This window comes from Trichechus manatus, unplaced genomic scaffold (assembly GCF_000243295.1).
Source record: "Trichechus manatus latirostris isolate Lorelei unplaced genomic scaffold, TriManLat1.0 scaffold00005, whole genome shotgun sequence".
NCBI lineage: Eukaryota > Metazoa > Chordata > Mammalia > Sirenia > Trichechidae > Trichechus > Trichechus manatus.
In genome coordinates this window covers 32,022,094-32,046,597 of record NW_004443941.1, presented here as the reverse complement: position 1 = coordinate 32,046,597, position 24,504 = coordinate 32,022,094, and positions in this window count along the sequence as shown.

Below are 24,504 nucleotides of genomic sequence, written 5' to 3'. Positions count from 1 at the left end.
GAGCCTGATAGCTGGATCATATGGTACTTCTATTTCTAGCTTTTTAAGGAAGCACCAAATCGATTTCCAAAGTGGTTGTACCATTTTACATTCCCACCAACAGTGTATAAGCATTCCAGTCTCTCCACAACTTCTCCAGCATTTATTATTTTGTGTTTTTTGGAATAATACTGGCCTTGTGGGGGTGAGATGATATCTCATTGTAGTTTTGATCTGCATTTTTCTAATGGGTAATGATCGTGGGTATTTCTTCATGTGTCTGTTAGCCGTCTGAATATCTTCTTTGGTGAAGTGCCTGTTCATATCCTTTGCCCATTTTTTATTTGGGTTATTTGTCTTTTTGTTGTTGACTTTTTGCAGTATCTTGTAGATTTTAGAGATTAGACACTGATTGGATTTATTGTAGCCAAAATTTTTCCCCAGTCTGTAGGTTGTTTTTTTACTCTTTTGGTGAAGTCTTCTTATGAGCATAAGTGTGAGATTTTTAGGAGCTCCAGTTATCTAGTCTCTCTTCTGGTGCTTGTGCATTATTACTTATGGTTCGTATTCTGTTTATGCCATATATTAGGGCTCCTAGCATTGTCCCTGTTTTTTCTTCCGTGATATTTATCGTTTTAGATTTTATGTTTAGGTCTTTGATCCATTTTGAGTTAGTTTTTCTGCACTTGGTGTGAGGTATGGGTCTTGTTTCAGTTTTTTGCAGGTGGATATACACTTATGCCAGCACCATTTGTTAAAGAGACTGTCTTTTCCCCAGTTACTGGACTTTGGACCTTTGTCAAATATCAGCTGCTCATAGGTGGATGAATTTACATCTGAATTCTCAATTCTGTTCCATTGGTCTATGCATCTGTTGTTGTATCAGTACCAGGTTGTTTTGACTACTGTGGTGGTATAATAGTTTCGAAAATCAGGTAGTGTGAGGTCTCCCACTTTATTCTTCTTCTTCAGTAATGCTTTACTTATCCGGGGCCTCCTCCATTTCCATATGAAGTTGGTGATTTGTTTCTCCATCTAATTAAAAAATGCCAGTGGAATTTGGATTGGGATTACATTGTATCTGTAGATAGCTTTGGATAGAATAAACATTTTCACAATGTTGAGTCTTCCTATCCATAAGCAAGGTATGTTTTTCCACTTATGCAGGTCTCTTTTGGTTTTTTGCAGCAGTTAGTGTCTTGTAGTTTTCATTGTATAGGTCTTTTACATCTATGGTTGGATTTATTCCTAAGTATTTTATCTTCTTGGGGGCTACTGTAAATGGTATTTATTTATTCATTTCCTCTTCGAGGTTCTCTTTGTTGGTGTCTAGGAATCCAACTGATTTTTGTATGTATATCTTGTATCCTGATACTTTGCATAAATTTTCTATTAGTTCCAGTAGTTTTCTTGTGAATTCTTTAGGGTTTTCTGTCTATAAGATCATATCATCTGCAAATAGAGATAATTTGACTTCTTCCATGCTGGTTTGGATGCCCTTTATTTCTTTTTCTAGCCTAATTGCTCTGGGTAGGACCTCCAGCACGAGATTGAATAAGAGTAGTGATAAAGGGCATCCTTGTTTGGTTCCTGTTCTCAAGGGGAATGCTTTCAAAGTGTCTCCATTTAGGATGATGTTGGCCATTGTCTTTGTATAAGTGTCCTTAATTATATTGAGGAATTTCGCTTCTGTTCCTATCTTGTTGAGAGTTTTTATCATGAATGGGTGTTGGACTTTGTCGAATGCCTTTTCTGCATCGATTGATAAGATCATGTGATTCTTGTCTTTTGTTTTATTTATGTAATGGATTACATTCATTGTTTTTTTAGTGTTGAACCCTCCTTGCATACCTGGTATGAATTCCCCTTGATTATGGTGAATTATTTTTTTGATGTGTTGCTGAATTCTATCAGCTAGCATTTTGTTGAGGATTTTTGCGTCAATGTTCATGAGGGATACTGGTCTGTAATTTTCTCTTTTTTGTGGTGTCTTTACCTGGTTTTGGTATCAGGATTATGCTGGCTTCATAGAATGAGTTTGGGAATATTCCATTCTTTTCCATGCTCTGAAATACCTTTAGTAGTAGTGGTGTTCACTCTTCTCTGAAAGTTTGGTGGAATTCTCCAGTGAAGCCATCTGCGCCAGGGCTTTAAATTACCTTTTTAAATTACCTTTTCAATCTCTTCTTTTGTTATGAGTTTATTTAGTTGTTTCACCTCTGTTTGTGTTAGTTTAGGTAGGTAGTGAGTTTCTAGAAATTTGCCCATTTCCTCTAGGTTTTCAAGTTTGTTAGAGTACAATTTTTCATTGTATTCTGTTATGATTCTTTTAATTTCAGTTGGGTCTGTTGTGATATCAGCCATCTCATTTCTGATATGGGTTATTTGCTTCCTCTCCTGTTTTTCTTTTGTCAGTTTGGTCAGTGGTTTATCAATTTTGTTGATCTTTTCAAAGAACCAGCTTTTGGTCTTGTTAACTCTTTCAATTGTTTTTCTATTCTCTATTTCATTTAATTCTGCTCTAATTCTTATTATTTCCTTTCTTCTGGTATCTGAGGCCTCCTTTTTCTGCTCTCTTTCTACTTGTTCCAGTTGTAGGGTTAATGTTTTGATTTTGGCCCTTTCTTCTTTTTGGATGTGTGCATTTATTGCTATAAACTGACCTCTGAGCACTGCTTTTGCTGTGTCCCAAAGGTTCTGGTAGGATGTGTTTTCATTCTCATTTGATTCTATGAATTTCTTTATTCCATCCTTAATTTGTTCTATAACCCAGTAGTTTTTGAGCAAGGTGTTGTTCAGTTTCCATGTGTTTGATTTTTTTTCCTTGCTTTTTCTGTTTATTTCTACCTTTATGGGTTTATGGTCAGAAAAGATGCTATATAATATTTTGATGCTTTGGATTTTGTTAAGGCTTGCTTTATGGTGTAATATATGGTCTATTCCGGAGAATGTTCCATATGTGTTGGAAAAGAAAGTATACTTGGCTGCTGTTGAGTAGAATGTTCGGTATATGTCTATGAGGTCAAGTTGGTTGATTGTAGCATTTAGCTCTGCCTTGTCTTTGTTGAACTTCTTTCTGGATGTTCTATCCTTCACCAAAAGTGACATGTTGAAGTCTCCTACTACTATTGTGGAGGTGTCTATCTCTCTCTTCAGAGTTGTTAGAGTGTTTTATGTATTTTGGAGCCCTGTCATTGGGAACATAAATATTTATTATAGTTATGTCCTCCTGGTGTATTGACCCTTTAATCATTGTATAGTGTCCTTCATTATCCTTTGTGGTGGATTTTACTTTAAAGTCTATTTTGTCAGAGATTAATATTGCCACTCCTGCTCTTTTTTGAGTGTTAATATATTTTTTTCATCCTTTGAGCTTTAGTTTGTTTGTGTCTTTAAGTCTAAGGTGTGTCTCTTGTAGGCAGCATATAGATGGATCATGATTTTTTTATCCAATCTGCCACTCTCTTTTTATCAGTGCAATTAAGCCATTTACATTCAGTGTAATTATTGATAGGTATGAGTTTAGTGCTGTCATTTTGATGTCTTTTTTTGTGTGTTTTGTTCACAGTTTCATTGTTCCACTTAATTTTCTGTGCCTTGTCATTTTTATTTATCTATTTTCTTTTCATCTTTTTCATTGTTGTTGATTTTTTATTAGCTGAGTCTTTATATTTTTCTAGTTTTTATTTTGACTTGTAGGATTGTTAGATTCCTTTGTGGTTACCTTAATATTTACTCCTATTTTTCTGTGTTTATTCCAGTCTTTTATTTCTGTATATTGCCTTGACGTCCTTTCCATATAAAAAATCTATGTCTACATTTTTTAAGTCCCTCTTTTTTGTTTCAATGTTGTCATGTTTTACATATTGAAATCTGTTTCCCTATTTTCAGCGTTTTAGCTTTGATTTATTTTTGTGACTTCCCTATCTGGGTTAATATCTGTTTGCTTTATCCTGTGTTCTAGTCTTGGGTTGTTATCTGATTTTACTTTTTTTCTAAGCGGAGGACTCCCTTTAGTATTTCTTGTAATTTTGGTTTGGTGTTTGCAAATTCCCTAAACTTCTGTTTGTCTAGAAATAGCCTAATTTTGCCATCATATTTGAGAGACAGTTTTTCTGGATATATAATTCTTGGCTGGTGATTTTTTTCCTTCAAGATTTTATATATGTCATCCCTTTGCCTTCTTGCCTGCATGGTTTCTGCTGAGTATTCCGAGCTTGTTCTTACTCACTCTCCTTTGTAGACGAGTTTTCGTTTATCCCTAGCTTCTCTTAAAATTCTCTCTTTATCTTTGGTTTTGGCAAGTTTGATTATAATATATCTTGATGACTTTCTTTTGGGATCTACCTTGTGTGGGGTCCAATGGGCATCTTGGATACATATCTTGTCATCTTTAACTATATAAGGGAACTTTTCTAACAACAAATCTTCAACAATTCTCTCTGTATTTTCTGTTATCCCCCTGTTTTGGTACTCCAATCATTCATAGGTTATTCCTCTTGATAAAACCCCACATAATTCTTAGGGTTTCTTCATTTTTTAAAATTGTTTTATCTAATTTTTCCTCAAATAAGTTGGTATTAAGTGCTTTATCTTCAATCTGCCTAATTCTGACTTCCATTGCCTCAATTCTGCTCTTATGACTTTCTACTGAGTTTCTAATTCTGTCATTTTATTGTTAATCTTCTGGATTTGTGATTGCTGTCCCTCTATGGATTCTTGCAGCCTGTTAAATTTGTCATTATGCTCTTCTCTAATCTTTTTAATTTCCTCTATTTAGTGTTCTGCGTTTTGTTTAATTTCCTTCCTAATCTCTTGAAGAATTCTGTATAGTAATCTTTTGCATTCTGTCTCCGGTAATTCCAAGAAATTTTCCTCCTATGGAAAATTTCTAGATTCTTTATTTCAGGAGATTGCTGATACTATCATAGACTGCCTGTTTATGTGACTTGATATTGACTTTTGTCACTGAGCCATCAGTAAGTTATTATATTTTTTTATCTTATGTTTACTTACTGTGCCCTAGCTTCTTGTTTTGTTTTGATATGCCCAAATAGACTGCTCATGTGAGCTAGTTTGATTATTGGCATCTTTGAAGCTCTAATGTCCTATCACCAGGTGGTTAGATCTGTTACTAGGTATGTGAGCTCAGGAGTCCACCCATTCCTCCGGTATTGATTCAGCTCAGGTGTCCAGGTAGATAGCCACCAAATGTGTGGTGCAGGCTCTTACCTACAGTCCTAGACAGGCATGGCTGATTGGTGTAGGCACATGCATCTGGCTTCAGCAAGAGGACACACTCTGAGCAAGGCAGGGGGCTGACGGCCACCCCCGAGAGTCCAGGAGGAAAAAGTGTCCGTGTTCCCTAGGGCCCATAGGTGTGTGGGTTTTGAAGCTTGACTATGAGCACCCGGTGCTGTTGGCTGTAAGGACTGTGGGGCATCTCTTATTTTTGGGGCCCTATCACGGTTGGCTAGGTGGTGTGGGTGGAGCCACCAGTCCTCGGGCCTCTGATGTGGGTAGGTAAAGACACTGCTTAATGGATACAGCAGTGTTAAATGTCAGGAACCTGCCACTTCACAGCTGAAACAGTTGAAGTTAGACTTCAGGTATATACCCTGTTGTACTGTGGTAATCAGGGCCTACGGTGTTGAAATGGGCCCACACAAGTCTATGCAGGGGGAAAGGCACTCAAAGTCCGTGGATCCCTTATGCCTGTGCCTAGGCAAAGGAGCTGTGCCTACCCTGAATTTCTGGCTTAGGGGAGCTGGCAATTTATTTTTCCCCCTGTTAGTTAATTTGTTCACTCTCCAAAGCTGGGAGAATGGCTCAGGACATGTAACAGATCCTACTGCCAGCCCAGGGGACTCGGCCATTGCTTAAACCTGTCTGGGACCCAGCACAGAGCAGGGAGCGGGGAAGTAAATGGGAAAGATGTTTTTACCTAAGGGGGGTATTTTTCATCCTTGCAGTAGGCTGGACACAAAGACTTATCTTTCGCCAATCAAGAGCTGCTTCTCACTGCTTCTGGGTGGCTGAGTAGACTCTCTGCCACTGGGTCTCTCCCAGAGCAGAATATGTGCCTCCCGAGCACTGCTGCTGGCATGCCTCACTGCTCACCCATGAGCTGATCAGGCCTGAAGTGCTCAGGTTTTCACCGGGTTAGGTCTGTCAACTCCTGGCTGCTTCCAAACCATCTCTCCCTCCCCCTGGCACTCAGTCTTGTTCCTCAACTTTGCCTCTGATGTTCAGGGCTCCTAGAGTGTCATATACAATTGATTCACTTGTGTTTTTGGGTCTTTGTTGTAAGAGGGGCCACTGGAAGCATCTGACTACTCTGCCATCTTGGCCCCACCTCTCATTTGCTATTAATGATATTGTTCCTTAATTTCTGCATTTGGTTAGATCACCTTTCTTGGGAATATGCATAAATATGGATCTCTTCTAGTCGATTGGCCAGGTAGCTGTCTTCCAAAATTCTTGGAATAGATGAGTGAGCACTTCCAGTGCTGCATCCATGTGTTGAAACATCTCAATTGGTATTTTGTTGATTCCTGGAGACTTGTTTTTCACCAACGCCTTCAGAGCAGCTTGGACTTCTTCCTACCCCCACGCATCTATCAGTTTGTTGTACTATGGGGGCTTTCTTGTTGCTGTGATGCTGGAAGCTATGCCACTGGTATTCAAATACCAGCAGGGTCACCCATGGCAGACACGTTTCAGCTGAGCTTCCAGACTAAGACAGACTAGGAAGAAGGACCAAGAGGTCTATTTCTGAAAAGAATTAGCTTGTGCAAACCTTATGAATAGCAGTGGAACATTGTCTAATATAGTGCAGGGAGATGAGCCCCTCAGGTTGGAAAGCACTCAAAGGTGACGAAGGAAGAGCTGCCACCTCAAAGTAGAGTCAACCTTAATGACATGGATGGAGTCAAGCTTTCAGGACCTTCATTTGCTGATGTGGCATGATTCAAAAGGAGAAGAAGCAGCTGCAAACATTCATTAATAATCAGAATGTGGAATTTATGAAGCATGAATCTAGGAAAATTGGAAATCATCAGAAATGAAATTGGATGCATAAACATCGATATCCTAGGTGTAAGTGAGCTGAAATGGACTGGTATTGGCCATTTTGAATCGGACAATCCTATAGTCTCCTATGACGGGAATGACAACTTGAAGAGGAATGGCGTTGCATTCATCGTCAAAAAGAACATTTTAAGATCTGTCCTGAAGTACAACGCTGTCAGTGATAGGATAATATCCATATGCCTACAAGAAAGACCAGTTAATATGCCTATTATTCAAATTTACGCACCAACCACTAAGGTCAAAGATGAAGAATTGAAGATTTTTACCAACTTCTGCAGTCTGAAATTAATCACACATGCAATCAGGATGCATTGATAATTACTGGAGTAGGCATACTCTAATATTTCTCTGTGTTAAAAAACAACAGTAACTCATTTCGAGGTGTGGAATCACCTTGCACAAAGCCACTTGGCCTTTGATCTTGGTTCTTGAGAGCTGATGCACCTGAGGCAAATGAGTGAGGGCTGACAAGAACAAAAGAGACTACCTGGGGGCCCAATGCTAAGTCTCACGAGGCATGATGTAATCTATCATGGACACATGATGAGGCTGATAAAGGCCTTAGAAGACAAAGGTTAAAGGAAATTCCTAGTTGGTAACCATACACAAGAGAGGGTAGCACAACCCTCTTTGGGATATGGAAGCTCAGTGCTGTGACACTTTCAAGTCCTCACCTTATATATATCTCCATTTGTAACATTTTTTGTTATATTAAAGCTGTTACTGCAGGTACAGTATCCTCTCCGTGAATTCTGTGAGTCATTCCAACGAACTGTCTGACCCAAAGCAACAGAAGGAGCCAGCCAGTCTGAAGTTGTGGGTGTCACGTGGACTCCCTAACTTGTGGCCAGTACCCACTGACCTTGCCCCTAGTGGCTCGGGATGAGAGAGAGAAGGGCTGAGTGGGTAGCTGGGGTCTGAACTGAATATGGAAGGGAAGCTGAGTTTTCTACAGGATGCAGTTGGTGTGGGAGCCATCGTAGCACAGAGCTCCACTGCTAACCAAAAGATCAGCAGTTCGAATCCACCAACTGCTCTTTGGAAACCCTATGGGGCAGTTCTACTCTGTCCTATAGGGTTGCTATGAGTTGGAATCGACTCGATGGCAACAGGTTTGGTTTTTTGGTTGACAGTTGGTATGTGGAGTGGGATTTGTTATCCACCATATGAAAAGTGGGTGATCTTAATCTCCCTAGACTAGTTTACACACCCACTAATACCTGTGAAATAAGTATACAGAATAAAATGCAGTTGCACCCTTTTACAGTTGGGAATTTGAGACAGTGATGGGTTAAGTCACACTAGACAAGGAACCAGGATCTGAAATTATTGTAATTGACTCACTGCTATTCCTCTCTCTCTCTCGTACAATAGCACTTCAAAGTGGACCATAGCACAATTTTCTAGACATAAATAGAATATTTAAATTTGAGCTATGATCTGTCTTTAATAATTAACCAATAATGAAATACTGACCATAAATTCACCTAATTACCTGACATATATGAAGTTTCCACCATGCTGCATGGATTTGAAGGTACAAATTAATTTGTAATTGAATCAAATGTGGTTAGAATTGGGTCCTAGCTGTAGGTTATCCTCAAGCAGTACATACATATGCAGCTGTGTATCTCAGAATGCTGGCTGATTTTTGAAACTTCCAATTCTGAAGTTTCTAGGCTTAGATTTAGTAAGATATAGTTGGAGTTAATGTAATAATTTGAGACTCTACATTGTTAAGCTGTAGTTTTCTTGTATTCATACATTCACCAACATGTACTGAGGGTCTAACAAGTGTCCAGTACTGTTATAGGTGCTGCAAGAATTGATCATTGAGTGAAAGTATTTTTAATTTAGCAATTCAGCCCTTATTACAGGGTGGATCCAGAAGAAGTGATGGTAAAGTAAGGGTAGCATAAAGACATAAATATGATATCTCCTCACTGAAAATTACAACTATTCCTTCCCACTGGCTGTTTAAATGTAGAATAATAAAATGTTTGAGCTTCATAGAATATATTGCAATCTCTTCAAAGTAAAGAAACAGAAGTCTAGCAGGTTAAGTGATATGCTCAGGATCACAAATCAAATTATTAGCAGTTGGGTCCAACCCACGATTGCTGAGTGTTAGACTAATGTTTGCTCCCAAGGGATTGTTAGGAATGATAGGTGCATCTTAGCAAGACACAGGAAACCTCTTAGGCTTAGTGAAGTCATTAAGGACCCTGAATCTAAAGGTGTGCCTTCTGCCTTGATAGGAAAAGAAAACAAAAAAAAGTGTTAGATTGTTTTCTGAGTCCTAGCTTTCAGGTTGAATAGTAGATCCATTGGTGCTGTTTTACTTATTAAATATAACCAAATAAACAAATAATAATTTTTTTAATACAGAAAAGAAATAAGTAGGTTGCAATTTGAAAGATTGCTTCAACTAAGGTGGAACTGATTTCTCCCTGCCTGGCCATTTGGCTGATCTTGTTACAACTGAACAGAGGTGGCATGAACATCACAGAGACCTAGAGCTGGATGGAATATTAGGGACCATAACTCAACCCTTTCATTTTACAGGTTAAGAAACTAAACAGTAAGAAGTCACGTAAAGAAAGTGACTTGCCCAATGACACACAAGTACCTAGAGGCAGAGTAAGGCTCCTTGATTCTTAATTCCATGTTCTCCTGACTCTGTCTCATGCTTGGACATAACGTGGCAGAACACAAGGGCCTTGTCTCATAGGTGGTAGTTAAAAGATTCGTAACAATAAAGTTGTTTTAGCTAGACCTTGTGTTTATTCTTTTAAACCTTTAGAAAGGCGATGATTGGGTTAGTGAAGGTGGAACATTTCTGTACCAGAAAACTTAGTAGAAGAAGCTTCTACTCCATTGGCAGTGGGTTTTTTTATTGAATGTGGTTCATTTTCTTATAAATTTTATTTGGGAGTGGGATGTATGCATATGTATCTGGCAAGTTATTCAGAGGCTTAAACAGAAGAAGCTTGAAAATTCTCTCTTGATTACTAACCCCTCAAATAATCGTACATTAAAAAAATGAAGTAAGACTGAGCACTGCCTGTGACTTTCATTGTCCACAGTGGAAATCCATTAGGGATGTGGGACACATGGTTGATGGACTATTGCCAGCAAGTAGCAAGACTTTGTTGATGATCATTCAAAAGACTTTATAAAAAGTTTATTCAAAAGTTCAGTCCAGGGAGATGGAAAAGTCTTCAAGAAGTCCTTTTTATAAGCTGCTGATGGTTCAGAGATAGGCTACTGCTGGTTTGCTGGGAATGACCACAGCAGAATTGCTGCTGGTGCCACATCCTCACATGGTTACTCTCACACCCTCCCTTCCCAGACCACATTATCAAAATGGGCCATGTCTTGGTTAGGATAAGCCATTGTAGAACTTCATCAAAAATGAGCTGCATTCCTGTGCATCTCCATAGGGTGTCATGTCCCTGCTCTAAATCAGGGAAAAGAAATTCAATCTCAATGAATTTTTCCATTTTTCAAGCTACTTTCACATATTCACAATTATGCTAAATATAAGTATTATGTCACAATCTTGATATGTCATATTATGTATATTTATGGATATACTTTTATTCTTTTTCTTAAACCAGTTATAAAGAGATATACCTCCTACCCTCTGCTTTTCCCACTGGGCTCTCTAAGAGAGAAATTTATCTACTCCTCACTTTGAGCTCTTGATTCCCAGCATGAAAAAAAACTTCAGTCATCAAGGATGCACTTAGGAAATCTTTTTTTTTTTTTTTTTTTACATATTTGCTGATAAAAACAGATTTGGTCAGAGGAGCAGGAAGATTTCTATCATTCTGCTACTACCCATACCTGTTGTATAGATTTCTAGCTTTCCAAATTTCACTGGATCCTTATCTGTGAGTTAACTCTGTGAGTTAACTAGACACAAACAGTTTTTCAACCATGTTTTTTAGATGAGGAAATTGAGTCTCAAAAGATAAAGTGACAGCAAAAGTCACTTGGTGATGAAAGAAAGGTTGGAGAACAGTTCTAATTTTTGGAACATAAATTTTTCCTAGAGCAACCCAGGTTCCATATTTTCTTATCTGTAAACTAACTCAAAGTAAGTTTCCACATAAGCAAGCAGAGAGTACTGAGCCTATGAGCCAAGTGAATATATAATATAGGTCTGGTATCTGATATGGGAATATTCCTGCTAGTAAAGCTAATTATGATTGTCATTGATAAGGTAGATGATTGATTAAGCACAGGAAATCTCTAAGCAATGTATGCATTTTCTATGCATAGTCTGAAGTTGTGGATGAAAGGCAAGGTAACGTAATGCACATTTATTTAGTGTTTATTATATACAAATGCTTTGCAGTGATATACTTGTGAGCACAGCAATGCTGTCAGCTAGTTATGTATTTTCTGCTTATTTAAAATGAGGGGTATAAGGTTCAGGGGGGGCTGAAGAACCAAGATCACATAGTTAGGAAGTGGCACCTTCAGATGAATGCATTGCACAGACCATATTCTTGTTTCTTGAGTAAAATATGACTTCTCCTTCAGAACAAATGTGTTTGTTCTCTCAATAAAAAGAGTTGGTTGCTCTTCTACACTGTAGCAATTGAAGTAGTCAGTTGACAAAGCATTTTATGACATGGAGAGGCTGATTGGAATTGGAATCCTAATTAATAGCAGATATTCAATAAACTGTGCTATATTATTATCATCACCAAACTAAAACCTCAGTGTCTCTGATACTCTTTATCCTTTTCCTTAGGAGGGAGGGGACCATATTTCATTTCATTAAAACTGGTGTTCATTTTTAGACCTGAAATCTGTAACCATATATTCACGAAGTGTCATGTTCATACATATGCATATTGTAGTACCCCAATGAGTCCTGGGAATTTCAAGTTTAATATAAAATGAATTTTGGAATAGGGACTATACGATACTTATGCCTCTAGACATTCTCTGGAGAGTTCCAAATAAAAACTTTTTTTTTCAAAGCTTCCAAACACAATCTAAGAAGCAAAATCCTGTTGACAAATACTTTGGCTGAATGCCATTAGCTAAAACTTTGCTAACAGATTTCACTGAAGTTCTACTAGAAAAAATAAAAAAAGCAATTCTGTTAAAAAAAAAAAAAGCACACATCTTGAATCAATTCCAGATTTATTTTAAAGACTCCTTGGGAGAGATGCTTCTGATCATTTAATTTTTTTTTTTTAATGGAAATGTATGCATAGTGAAACTTCCTCACATCCAGCCTCTGTTCTTGGCAGTGAAATTGTCTCCACGGATACACTTGTCAATATAACAACTGGCAGAGTTTTCTTTCATCCAAAGAGGTAACATTTTCAATTGCTGATGAAGCCTGGAAAGATCTACTAGACAGGTGGTTAGAAGAACAAAGTCCTAGGGTAGGCTTTTCTGGACATGCTGGTGAAGGACTGTCACCGAATGTGAGCTCATGCAGTCCTCCAATTAACGTTATTGAGTTCCTTAATGCAGCAATTTAAAGAAGGAATTAATTCAGAGGAGTTATGCAATTATAAAGCTGAGTCTTGTTGAAGGACTGATAGTCACTTTCCTGATTTTTTTCCTGCTAGCTAAGGCTATGCCTAGGAAAGCACCCTGTTTGAGGTCAGGGTAGGGAGTAGCTGGGGAAGGGAAGGCAGTAGCATCATAATGCTTTCTTGTAACCAACTGAATCCACCAACTCTCAACTTTAAATGACTGCTTCAAGTATCTTGATGAGAATAATGGCAGTAACTTTGCTTCAAAATATTTATATGTCAAGAGGTTATTGTCTGTTGCTTTTAAAAAAACAGAATAAAGGGCCTTAGAAGGTGGCACAAATATTTAAGTGCTTGACTACTAGCTGAAAGTTTCGCATTCAAACCCATCTAGAGGCACCTTGGAAGACAGGCCTGGTGATATGCTTCTGAAAGGTCACAGCCTTGAAAACTCTATGGAACACAGTTCTACTCTGCACACATGGGATCACCATGAGTTGGAATGGACTCTGTGGCAATTAACAACAACAGAGAGATGTATAAAGCTCTCATGACAATAAGCCAGGCTCTAACATTTGCCCCAAGGTAGTTTCATCATTCCTTTTTTGACCTAAGGACCTGTTGATGTCTGTTAAGTGTACCTTAAAATGTGTATCAATCACAGTTCTATTCAACTTCATAAATGGAATCAGCAACCTTGTGTAAGAGCACTAAAATTTGAGAGATTTCTTAGAAGGTGAGTTGGAGGATCCTCTTGCATGCAGTATTATTTCTTGACTGAGCTACATTTGATATTTCTAATGACCCTCAAAATGCTTTGTGAGATTGTTTCATTACAAGCCACCAGAAATGGAAGTAGTTTTAGGGATACATGCTGGCTAAAACAAAGAGGCTGAAGGATCTTCCAAACAAGGTCAATCAGCACAGGAAACTTTTGCCTCAAAATATCTGTACGTTGGGCTGAGGTATAAGAGTTACACTCAAGGTTTGCTTATAGATTTAAAAATTTGTTTTGTAGGTACTGCCGAAAGGCCTCCTGGAGAGATAATGTTAGACTGCTCAGTCACCTGGCATGGGACTATCCCCATTATCTGCACGGTGGTGGAGCTTGGAAGCTGCGTCTATTCAAAATGTCTATCACAAGATACCTCATGCTCTAGTATCTCTAATTGTTATTTGCCAATGGAAGAGAATAAAACTGCAAAGACACTATGCTGTTAAATGATATAGACATTTTCCACAATTTGCTCATGCAGTTTTTTGAACCTTCCCCAAAATGAATTCTTCTGGAGCAGTGTTTGTAGACATTCCTACTGCATCCAGTTCCATCCCACCCCAATGGCCGTCAGTCAATATAAATGCGCCTCTGGAGCAGGGCTTCTTAGACTTTAATATCTATAAAAATATGTATATAAATTCCCTGAGGATCTTGTTAAAATGTAGCTTTTGATTCAGCTGGTCTAGAGTTGGGCCTAAAGGTCTGTATTTTGAACAAGCACCTGTGTAATGCTGATGCTGCTGGTCTATGGACCACAATTTGACTAGCAAAGCTCCAGTTCTACTTTCAAGAGAATAAAATCAAATTAACAGTTGTGAATCACTACACAAGTCAAAAGGAGCCCTGGTGGTGCAATGGTTAAGTGCTCTACTGCTAAATGAAAGGTTGATGATTTGAGCCCACCCAGCAGTTCTGGGGGAGAAAGACTTGGCAATCTGCTTCCATATAGATTAAAGCCAAGAAAACCTTATGGGGCAATTCTGCTCTGGCACATGGGGTTGGTATGAGTTGGAATTGACTTGATGGCACTGAACAACAGCAGCAACACATAAGTCAAGAAACCCCCATGCTGTATATGAGGAAATTTACAGATATTGTTTTGCCAGACTCTCTTAAGAACCTACAAAATGCATATTACCTCCATTTTACAAATGAGAAAATGGAGGCTTGATATTTTAATGTATCCTCCATCTTCTAGTTATTAATGGCAAAGCTAAGACTGAATCTCAGTTTCTCTGAACCCAAAGCTCATTGTCCTCTGTCAGACCATGCTGCCTCCCAGTGACAATGTCCCTAAGAGTATGAGGACCTGCCAAGGCTTTTCTAGATTGTCAAAAATTATTCTAGGAGACAATTGCACTGGCAGATTGAACTCCCTTTCCATGCAAATGCCAATAAGATGATAGCAAAGTGATTTTTTAAAAAAGTCATAAATGCAGAGTGACAAAGAGAATAGAACAGGGAACCTTTGGAAGACAGGAAAGCAGACACGTAAGTGTACTAATAAATCAGAAAGGGAAAAACCTAGGCGTGAACAGGAGAAGCCCAGAAGTAAGCTGATATTATAGTCACAGTTACTCTCCTCACCTCTGCCTGAAGGGTCATCTTGAGAATTTACACCATTCAACAGAAGAATAAAATTTGAAAATTTTTAGAGCAACTCGGGGCTTCGGTAAGCAGGGAAGAAGAGGTTAAGCTGGACATGCAGGAGCACGTTCAGGGTGTCCTGTATAAACATGGTAAAAATGGCAGCATGGTGTTAGAGGTCCTCTAACTTCACAAGGGGGAGGAGATAATCAAGATCAGCATCAGCACTATGAGGTGAAGGTCAAACATACCACCACCCTCCAATTTTCTTATCAATTCTGACACAGCTGTCTCTCCCACAGCACTCTCTGCTTCTCTGCTGGGTTCGATAATTCATTACAATGGCCACACAGAACTCACAGACCGTAGTCACAGTTATGGGGTTTATTAGGGAAGTAACTGGTTACAATTTAGGATCAGGAACAACTCAGGATATAGCTCTTCTCTCAGAACAGCTTCTTGGCCATGCCCGCAGGCAGGCCTCTCTTTCAGCTCTTGACCTCTGGGCCCCTTGGCCTGACCTCTGCCCTGCTCTGGCAAGTGTTACAGCTCTTTCTTTAGCCCTGCCTATAAGTGGAAACCCTGGTGGCATAGTGGTTAAGAGTTTGGCTGCCAACCAAAAGGTCAGCAGTTTGAATCCACCAGGTGCTCCTTGGAAACCTTATGGGGCAGTTCTACTTTGTCCCATAGGGTCGCTATGAGTTGCAATTGACTCGATGGCAATGGGTTTGGCTTTTGTTACAGCTCTTTCTTTAGCCCTGCCTATAAGTGGAAACCCTGGTGGCATAGTGGTTAAGAGTTTGGCTGCCAACCAAAAGGTCAGCAGTTTGAATCCACCAGGTGCTCCTTGGAAACCTTATGGGGCAGTTCTACTTTGTCCCATAGGGTCGCTATGAGTTGCAATTGACTCGATGGCAATGGGTTTGGCTTTGGGATAAGTGTTCGAAGGCATCCCGCTCCACCAGCAAGCCTCCTCCCCAAAGGTGTTCAGCTTTCTCATTCTGTGGGTCAACATGCCCACTGTAGCCACCTTGCTCTGTGGACTGGGAAGCCCACCACAGCAGTCTTGCATTGGTTTCTTGGTTCTGCTGCCACCGTTTCTCTGCCGCTGCACTCTGCCGTGCTTGCCTGCCTTCTCTTGCTGTCTTCAGGGTTACAGTTCTCTGTCTCCTGGTCCTTGGCTTTTCTCAACACAGGGACTCTGGGTTCAAAAGACACTCCATTCCTGGCTATTCTTCTTGACTGTAGTGAAGTCCCCCTTCTGTTCTGGGATTGGCTCTGTTTTAAGTCTAGCAAGCTGGCAAAACTGACAATTTCCTACAAAGGTTTCACGCACCTTGTTTGCATAGTCCCACTCCCAGGAGAGTTCCATACACCTTATTTGCATAACCAAAAACTGTCCTATTCCCTTGGTGGGCCACAAGCACCTTATTTGCAGAGTCCCTCCAAATCACTTTGTGGGAGTCAGAAGATCATGGCTGGTAGGGCCATATGAAGATATTAAGCAATTCACTGCACTGCACCCTGGTATGGGAAAGGCAGGAATGATGAAAAGGACAAAGGAAACAATGAAGAGCATCTTCATTAGCCCCTAATACCTATTGTAAACTTCCTAAACACGGAAGGGTAGGAGAGTCCTTGCCTTCAAAAGAAATGAGCATAAGGTAATATCTGCTAAAGGTGAATAAAAGTGACCTTTTGTCTATTTATAAAAAAGGAAGAGAAGGGTCTTTTTGAAGAGGTGAGACTCTAACTGAGCTGGGGAAAATGTTGGGCTTATATACTTGAAGGAGAAAGTGCTAGACGAGTACTCCTAAAGGCGTAGTTGTTAAGAGCTACGGCTGCTAACCAAAAAGATCAGCAGTTCAAATTCACCAGCTGCTCCTTGGAAAGCTCCTTGGAAACTGTATGGGGCAGTTCTACTCTGTCCTGTAGGGTTGCTATGAGTCAGAATCAACTCAACGGCAACAGGTTTTGTTTTGTTTTTAATAAGAAAAAAGATACTTAGCAAAACTCTAAGGGCAGACATGCTTGAGATAAAGTGAATGAGAGTCAAGTGTAAAAATTAAGATTGGATGAGGCAAGGTAACAGAAGCTGACGGTGTGAATATAAAGGAAATAACAAGTCCAGATGAGCAGAGCCAGCAATAAGTTATTAGGCACTGGTCCCAAGGGGAAGCTGTGCGTGTCTTCCTTGGGTTTTTTCCCCTGTTGTGTACATGTGAAGGTAGGGGTGACCAGTGAGTGCTGGCAGCCAGAGAGGAGCATGGGGGCTATCAATTATCAAAGAAATAAAAGCTAGACGTGAGGACCCTCTTCCTCCTTGTAATCTGAGTGTATCCAGAGAGGGAAAGAATCTCTTTGTAATACTACATTCTTAACCCAGTTGTCTGCAACTATCTTGAGAGCATGTTCTGGTGCAAATGAAGGTGATAAAAGCCCTGTTCCTTAGCTCCCTGGTAAACAGTGTGAGTTACTGAATCGTTGGCAGTTTGGTCAGGGGGATGCATAGATGCTGTGGCTACAGGGCACCCAAATGGTTGATTTTTCTACCTACAAGATGATAAACAACCATTTTAATTGATTTTTTTCATGGTAAGGCCCTTGAGAAGAGTCACTACATAAATGATTTCTTTTTGTATTTTCTACGGTGTCTTGCATGATGTTCATTTTATATTAATTCTCAATAAATATTTTCCCTTTTTCTTTGCAACAGGGTCATTCAAAAGGATAGAATCAAGAGGTGAGAAAAGATTAACTGTAACACAATGGCATGCTATTATTATTTTTATAATTGTGAATCATAATCGTATTAATATTTCTCAAAGTACTGTTTAAAGAAGAGCTTTTTTGTTCAAACTAATTGAGGTATACTGTATAAAGTATAAGCCCCCTTCAGAAATACACAGTGCAAATTAATCTATGAGAAGTTTAAACTAGAAGTTTAATTTTGTTCAACCTAACGTTTCCACATATTATTTGACCACAAAATTCTTTTTCCACACAATACATTTCATTTCTTGGAAGAGTAAATGTTCCTTGGAAAGTACTTCAGAAAACTCTGGATTTTGGCTCTAGGTACGATACAGTAGCTCTGGGAGTTTGAAGGTGAAAACAACTGCTTTTAACCACGTGGGTGGAAAGAAAATCAGGGAAGCCTTCATGCAATAAGTGACAGCTAACAAATATGAAATATAATAATAGCAATACTGCTAAGAGTGTAGGGCTGATATGATCATAATAGGATGATTTCACAAAGCACTAGAAGAATTTCAGTAGTTTCAGCCTTCAGAATTGGATTGGATTTCAGCAGGCAGAGTGAAGTTTGGGAGACACAGACCTGCTAAGTCTCAACACCAGTGTGTGTGTGTGTGCGTGTGTGTGGTACGGTGGGAGAGGACAGGGGAAAGATTGCTAGAGCAAGGATGAATGTAACCTGCATACTTCTGGATCTGAGACAACACTTGTTGTGTCCTACGTTCTGTAATATGTTTAAACAGATGTGCTGTATAGCCAGACTCTCAGTTTCAAATCTTATCTCTGAAGCTGACTAGCTGTGTGTCCTTTGGCAAGTTACTTAACCTTTTGGTGACCCAATTATTTTCTGCTTTGAATTTTTTTGTTGATATTATGTGTTGTCATTAATGGAAGCATGTGGAATAATTGATTGTGTCTGAATTTTTGGTAGGTAATATGGATTTTTTTCTTATCTCCTCCCACAAGTCTACCCTTAGTGTCCATTGATATATGTGATATACCATTAATTCTACCCCAGACACTCCACCGGGATCTACTGGTACATATATGCAACAAATAAAAATTTTCAAAATTTCTATTTTTCCTACCAAAAATTCAGACACCTCATACAATGCCCTGTAAAAGCAGCAGTTTGTGGCACACATCATTTCTTCAGTTTCAGACAGTCATAGCGACCCCTGCTTTGTAGGAGCATGCACAGTCAGTGGTGCAGCAGCTTCCCAATCAGCCCCAGAGGCTGAAAAATTTCATGGTCGCTATATGCACTGCCCAGCACAAAAACTATAACCTGTCTGTGACTCCTCTAACTCACCAGTGAAATGAGGGTAATATAAGGATTAAATGAATTAATATACATAATGTGCTTAGAATAACATTGTAGAAGTGGATTTCTCAATTTTAGCACTATTGACATCTTTGGCCAGATAGTTCTTTGTTGTCTAGGGGGATGTCCTGGGATCCCTGGTCTCTACACACTAGAAGCCAGTAGTACGCTGCCCATCCCACAATTATGACAATTAAAAATGTCTCCAGACATTATCATATGTTCCCTTAGGGGGAAAAATTGCCTCTAATTGAGAATGACTAGATTAGAATAATAATAATAATATAAGGAATACAGTAAAGCCTATGAACTATCATTTTTTAAGAGGAGAATTACATGGAATTCCCATTTTTCCCTGAGGCACAAGTGGGTTCTACATATTCCACTTCTTTGTTCCAGCCTTCCTTGCTCCATCAGCTGGCCTTCAATCCTGTGTTGGATAATTAATGGCCACACAATAATGACAGAGTGATGGCAAAGGAAAGTTGTCCCTAGTAGAAAGGGCAGTGAAAGACAATTGTAAGTTTTCCAAAGAAGATGAATGAAGTATAAATTATGTGTATTCATGTGTATATATTTTAGTACGATGATAAAGGAAAAGACTTTTTAATGATTCCAGAGGGGAAAAATACATGGGAGGAAAATTAAAAGGGAGGCATTATAAAAAGATCTTCAGGCTTCATGGTTGAGTGTGAGTTGTGATGGATGGGTGGAATTCCAGTGCCATGTATAAAACTCAGATAGGATGTAATTAAAGCTGTTGGGACATCAAAAATGTAACTGATAGATTCCAGCCCCAGACACTTACCCTTCAATTTTATTTGTTGGCAAGTGGGTGAATGATATTGGTGATTAATTCTTCTTCAACTGTCACCATCAAAAATACTTATGAAAGCCCTAGGAGATTTACTTCTTAGGAATAAATGGTATCTACATGGTTAATGAACTTGGCTGCTAACCAAAAGGTTGGCAGTTCAAGTCCACCCAGAGGTGCCTTGGAAACAATGTCTGGTGATCTACTTTGAAAAAACTTCATTATTGAAATCCCTATGGAGTACAGTTCTGTTCTGACACACATGGATTACCATGAGTCAGAATGACTATAAGACAATTGACTTTTTTTTTTCTCTAAATATATGATACCTTGGTATGCGCCACTGATTTTAATCTACTTTTGAAAATTTACTCAGCAATACTACTTTACATTTTTTCTTAAGGGAATAAACCAATTTGCATTTAAAAAAACTCCCAAACAAGCAAAAACTACCTTAAAGTAACTTGGCTAAATAGCGTGGGAATAACAGCTTAGATTTTGGAGTTTGAATATTCTGGAATTTTCCTTTTCTGCCTTCAGCATAAAATAGGGGGAAAAAAATAGGGCCTGATAGTTCCTGTGGTGTGAACACTGACAACTTGGATGATCTTGGTGGTGTCTTTAAGTTGGTGGGTCTCAACAGCCTGAAATATAAAAAGAAAAGCCTCAACTAAGTCAGCTCTGTGGTCCTGTTAGCCCAAAGTTCTGTGATCCTGAAAATGTAGCTTCCATTTTATAGGTATGCATTTATGTCAGGGAAATGCCATTGTGAGTTTTTGATCAACATAGCAAAAACATTAAAGCAGCAGATCGAGTAATACATTTGTATATCACAATGCAACTGGCCATTTCTCATTTATACAAGCCTTATGGGTTTTTTTTTTTTTTTTTGGTTATTGAAGAAATGGCAGTCAAAAGCCTCTCCTTACGCAAGTTCAAAAATCTATAAAATTATATGCAACTGGTTAGCAACCTGTATCTGAGGTTTCAGTGGAGTTCTATTTCTCTTCTGTTTATAGAGAAGACTTTTTCCAACTGAAGGTAAGAGATGGGGCACTTGATTTGTCTCCACTTTCTAAACTGTGGTCTAACTTTATTAGTGTAGAAGACTTATCTCCTTTATTTGTACCATTAAACGAGGTTTTTATTTTCTCAGAAGTCAATATATATTTTATTATCATGAAAATGAATTCTAGGTAAGTAGGAATGGGATTACAGATTTATGCCACATGAAACAAATCTGCTCTATGAAAGCCTGCATTTAAAAAAGAGATACAACAATGTGAAATTATTCATGTTGCCCAAATAATTCTTTATAAATATGTATTTATTCCTTACTGATTTTATTAAAATAGCACATTTACCACAATATTCAGTTACTCATTTAAAACAAAATCAATTTACGCAAAATATTTAGGATTTAATATTTAATTATGGTCAACTTGTGTTATAAATTGAACCGTGTCCCCCAAAAATGTGTGTCAACTTGGCCAGGCCATGATTCCCAGTATTCTGTGATTGACCATTATTTTGTGATCTGATATGATTATCCTATGTGTTGTAAATCCTAATCTCTATGATGTTAATGAGATAGGATTAGAGGCAGTTATGTTAATGAGGCAGGACTCAATTTACAGGATTAGGTTGTATCTTGAGTCATTCTCTTTGGAAATATAAAAGAGAGAATCCACAGAGAAGAAAGGGACCTCATGCCATCAAGAAGGAAGTGTTGGGAGCCGAGCACGTCCTTTGGACCTGGGGTCCCTGCGCTGAGAAGCTCCTAGACCAGGGAAAGATTGACAACAAGGACATTCCCCCAGAACTGACAGAGAAAGAAAGCATTCCCCTGGAGCTGGCACCCTAATTCGGACTTCTAGCCTCCTAGCCTGTGAAGGATAGATTTCGGTTTGTTAAAGCCATCCACTTGTGGTATTTCTGTTATAGCGGTACTAGATAGCTAAGACAACTTGTGTGGTTTTAGAAACTTTTGATTTTTTAAATACAAGAAAAAGTAAAATTCGTATTTGACAGTAATTACTCACATAGATTTTTGAGATGCTGCAAAATGAGAGGACAAATAAAACTAAAAAAGAGCTAGATACGTTAGCATGGGGCAAAGAAGGAATTAATATGACTCTTAAACTTGGAAGCTGACTGGACTAAGGAAAAATAAATAAAAATCAAAATAATCATCTGATTTTGGAGCATAAAGATTCAGAAATTGACCCCCTCCTCCATGTAACTCTCTCTCTGTTGACCTCCCACTCATGCTCCCCCACCCCCGTCCCACATACACATTTGGGAGCGCTAGATATATTTACATTTTGTTTCCCATTTGGGAGAAATCAAGATTTGGAAATTTTAAAGTCCTTTGAAGATTTTTCTACACTACAGATTCAGGTAGGACTGATCAATTAATTGTATTAAATTCCATCTATGACAACTTTTCTGATGATCTACATTTCCCTAAAAATTAATTCAAAGTGTTAGCATTCTCTGGGTTGGGGACAAGAGGTCTATATAAATGTAAAGGAAAAAGAACTGATGTTTATTTGGTACCTACTAGGGGCTAAACACTGTATTAGTCACTTGTTGTGTATGAGGCTACTAACATTATCTTTATTTTAATGAATCATAAATTAAGGCCTGAAGAGAACATTTAGCAAATAGAGTGGCTGGACTTTACACCTAACAGACAGATTTAACGTATCTTCCCCCATACTAGACTAACTCCCTAAAATGTAGTCCTGGTCTTCAAGCTACTTTTTAACTGTTGCTTTCTCAAGATAAGTGACATTTCTCATGGTAAGTGACATTAGACAAATATGGAATGTTGTTGGAGGAGATCAGAAGAGGAGATGAGCATATTTACTTAAGGGAGCAGCAGGAAAGATTTCATGGAAAACACAGTATTTGAGATTGGTTCCAAAGAAAATAATAGAACTTTGACAGGTGTAGAAGGGGGCAATGATATTCCAGAAGAAAGGAAGAACTCAGGTAAAAATATCTTTGTAAGAAGTTACAGAGGTACTCCTGCAAAACGACATTGGGCCCATTTTATGGGGATCTTTAAATAAAAAGCCAAAGGGTCGTTAAAAGCAAGATGGTATTGGTTTTAAAAAAGATGTTAGTTTAAAGAATAGTTTGAAAGGAATTTGAGGAGGGCTGTGACTAGTTAGGAAAGATTAAGATTGCATCAGAAGGAGACCAAAAGCACAGAGCTTAATTGGGAGGCAATCATAACAGACATGTGAGTCTCAGCAACTGATTGGATGTGGAGGAATTCGAGCACGAGAAGACCACAAGGCTTCAAAGATTAGGCCCTCAAAGCTGTTACTACTGCTGCTACTACTATTGTTAATAGGAAAAAAAGAACTAGTAAAAATATTCCTGTATAAGAATATTTATGTTGCATTTCTTGAGCTCTTTTCTTGAGCATGATCTTCTCCAGGTCACATGCAGCAATCAAAAACTTGAACATAGCAACCATCAGATGTCAATGTCATGTGTGGACACACCAAAGAGAATCAATCCCTGGACTGGAAACCTGGCTCTGGTGCACAGTGCTGAAAACAGAGGTTACCAGCAGTGTATCATCCCAGCTCCAAGACAGTCAAGAGATCAGTTTTTCCCAAGAGGGCTCCCCTTTCTTTATTGTGGTTATTTATACATCTATGCAATTTCTTGTTGCTAGTTGCTGTCCAGTCAGTTCTGACTCATGGCCACCACACACGTGCAGAGTATAACTGCTCCATATGGTTTTCAAGACCATGATCTTTTGGAAGCAGATTGTCAGGCCTGTCTTCCGAGGTGCCTCTGTGTGGGTTTGAACCACCAACCTTTCGGCTAGTAGCCGAGAGCTTAACTGTTTGTGCCACCCAGGAACTCTGTATTTCAATTGACCCAATATTATTTTGTTCTTTCAATTTTTGTGTACTATTGTTTTTAAACAACTATTAAGGTTTTAGGCATGAATACTTATTAAGTTATTTGGACCTAACTACTTAATAAGCAAAACTTAATAAGCAAAACTTGCCTCTGGGTGATGTGAAAAAAATTACTGAGACACTAAGTGTGCTATAAACTGAAAAAATTGGGGAAATGCAAATGCACAACTTTCTGTATATTACAGGGCAATATGTAAGTGCCATTAGACAAGCACTCTAAGGTACCACACCCTAGAATACAGGAGGAGAAACTCACCTTTGATCAAGCCATCACCTTATTTGTCTGCTTCCTTTTACAGCCAAAAAAAACCTTGCTTCTATTCACCATTTGTCTCTTAGATCCACTCCAATTAGGATTTTATTTTTACCATTCTTTCAAAATAAGTCTTATAACCAAAAAAGAAAAAAAAACCAAACCTGTTACCGTCCAGTCAATTCTGACTCACAGCGACCCTATAGGACAGAGTAGAATGGCCCCATAGGGTTTCCAAGGAGCCGCTAGTGGCTTCAAACTGCCAACCTTATGGTTAGCAGTCGAGCTCTTAACCACTGCACCACCAGGGCTCTAAGTCTTATAACAGACACCTCCATTTTTCCATACTCAATGGTCAGTTTTTAGTTCTTATCTTTATTTCTCAGCAACATTCAGCACTTATGATCACTCCCTCCATTTAAAACACTTCTCACAGTCTTCTGGGGACCTACTCTCCTGGTTTCTT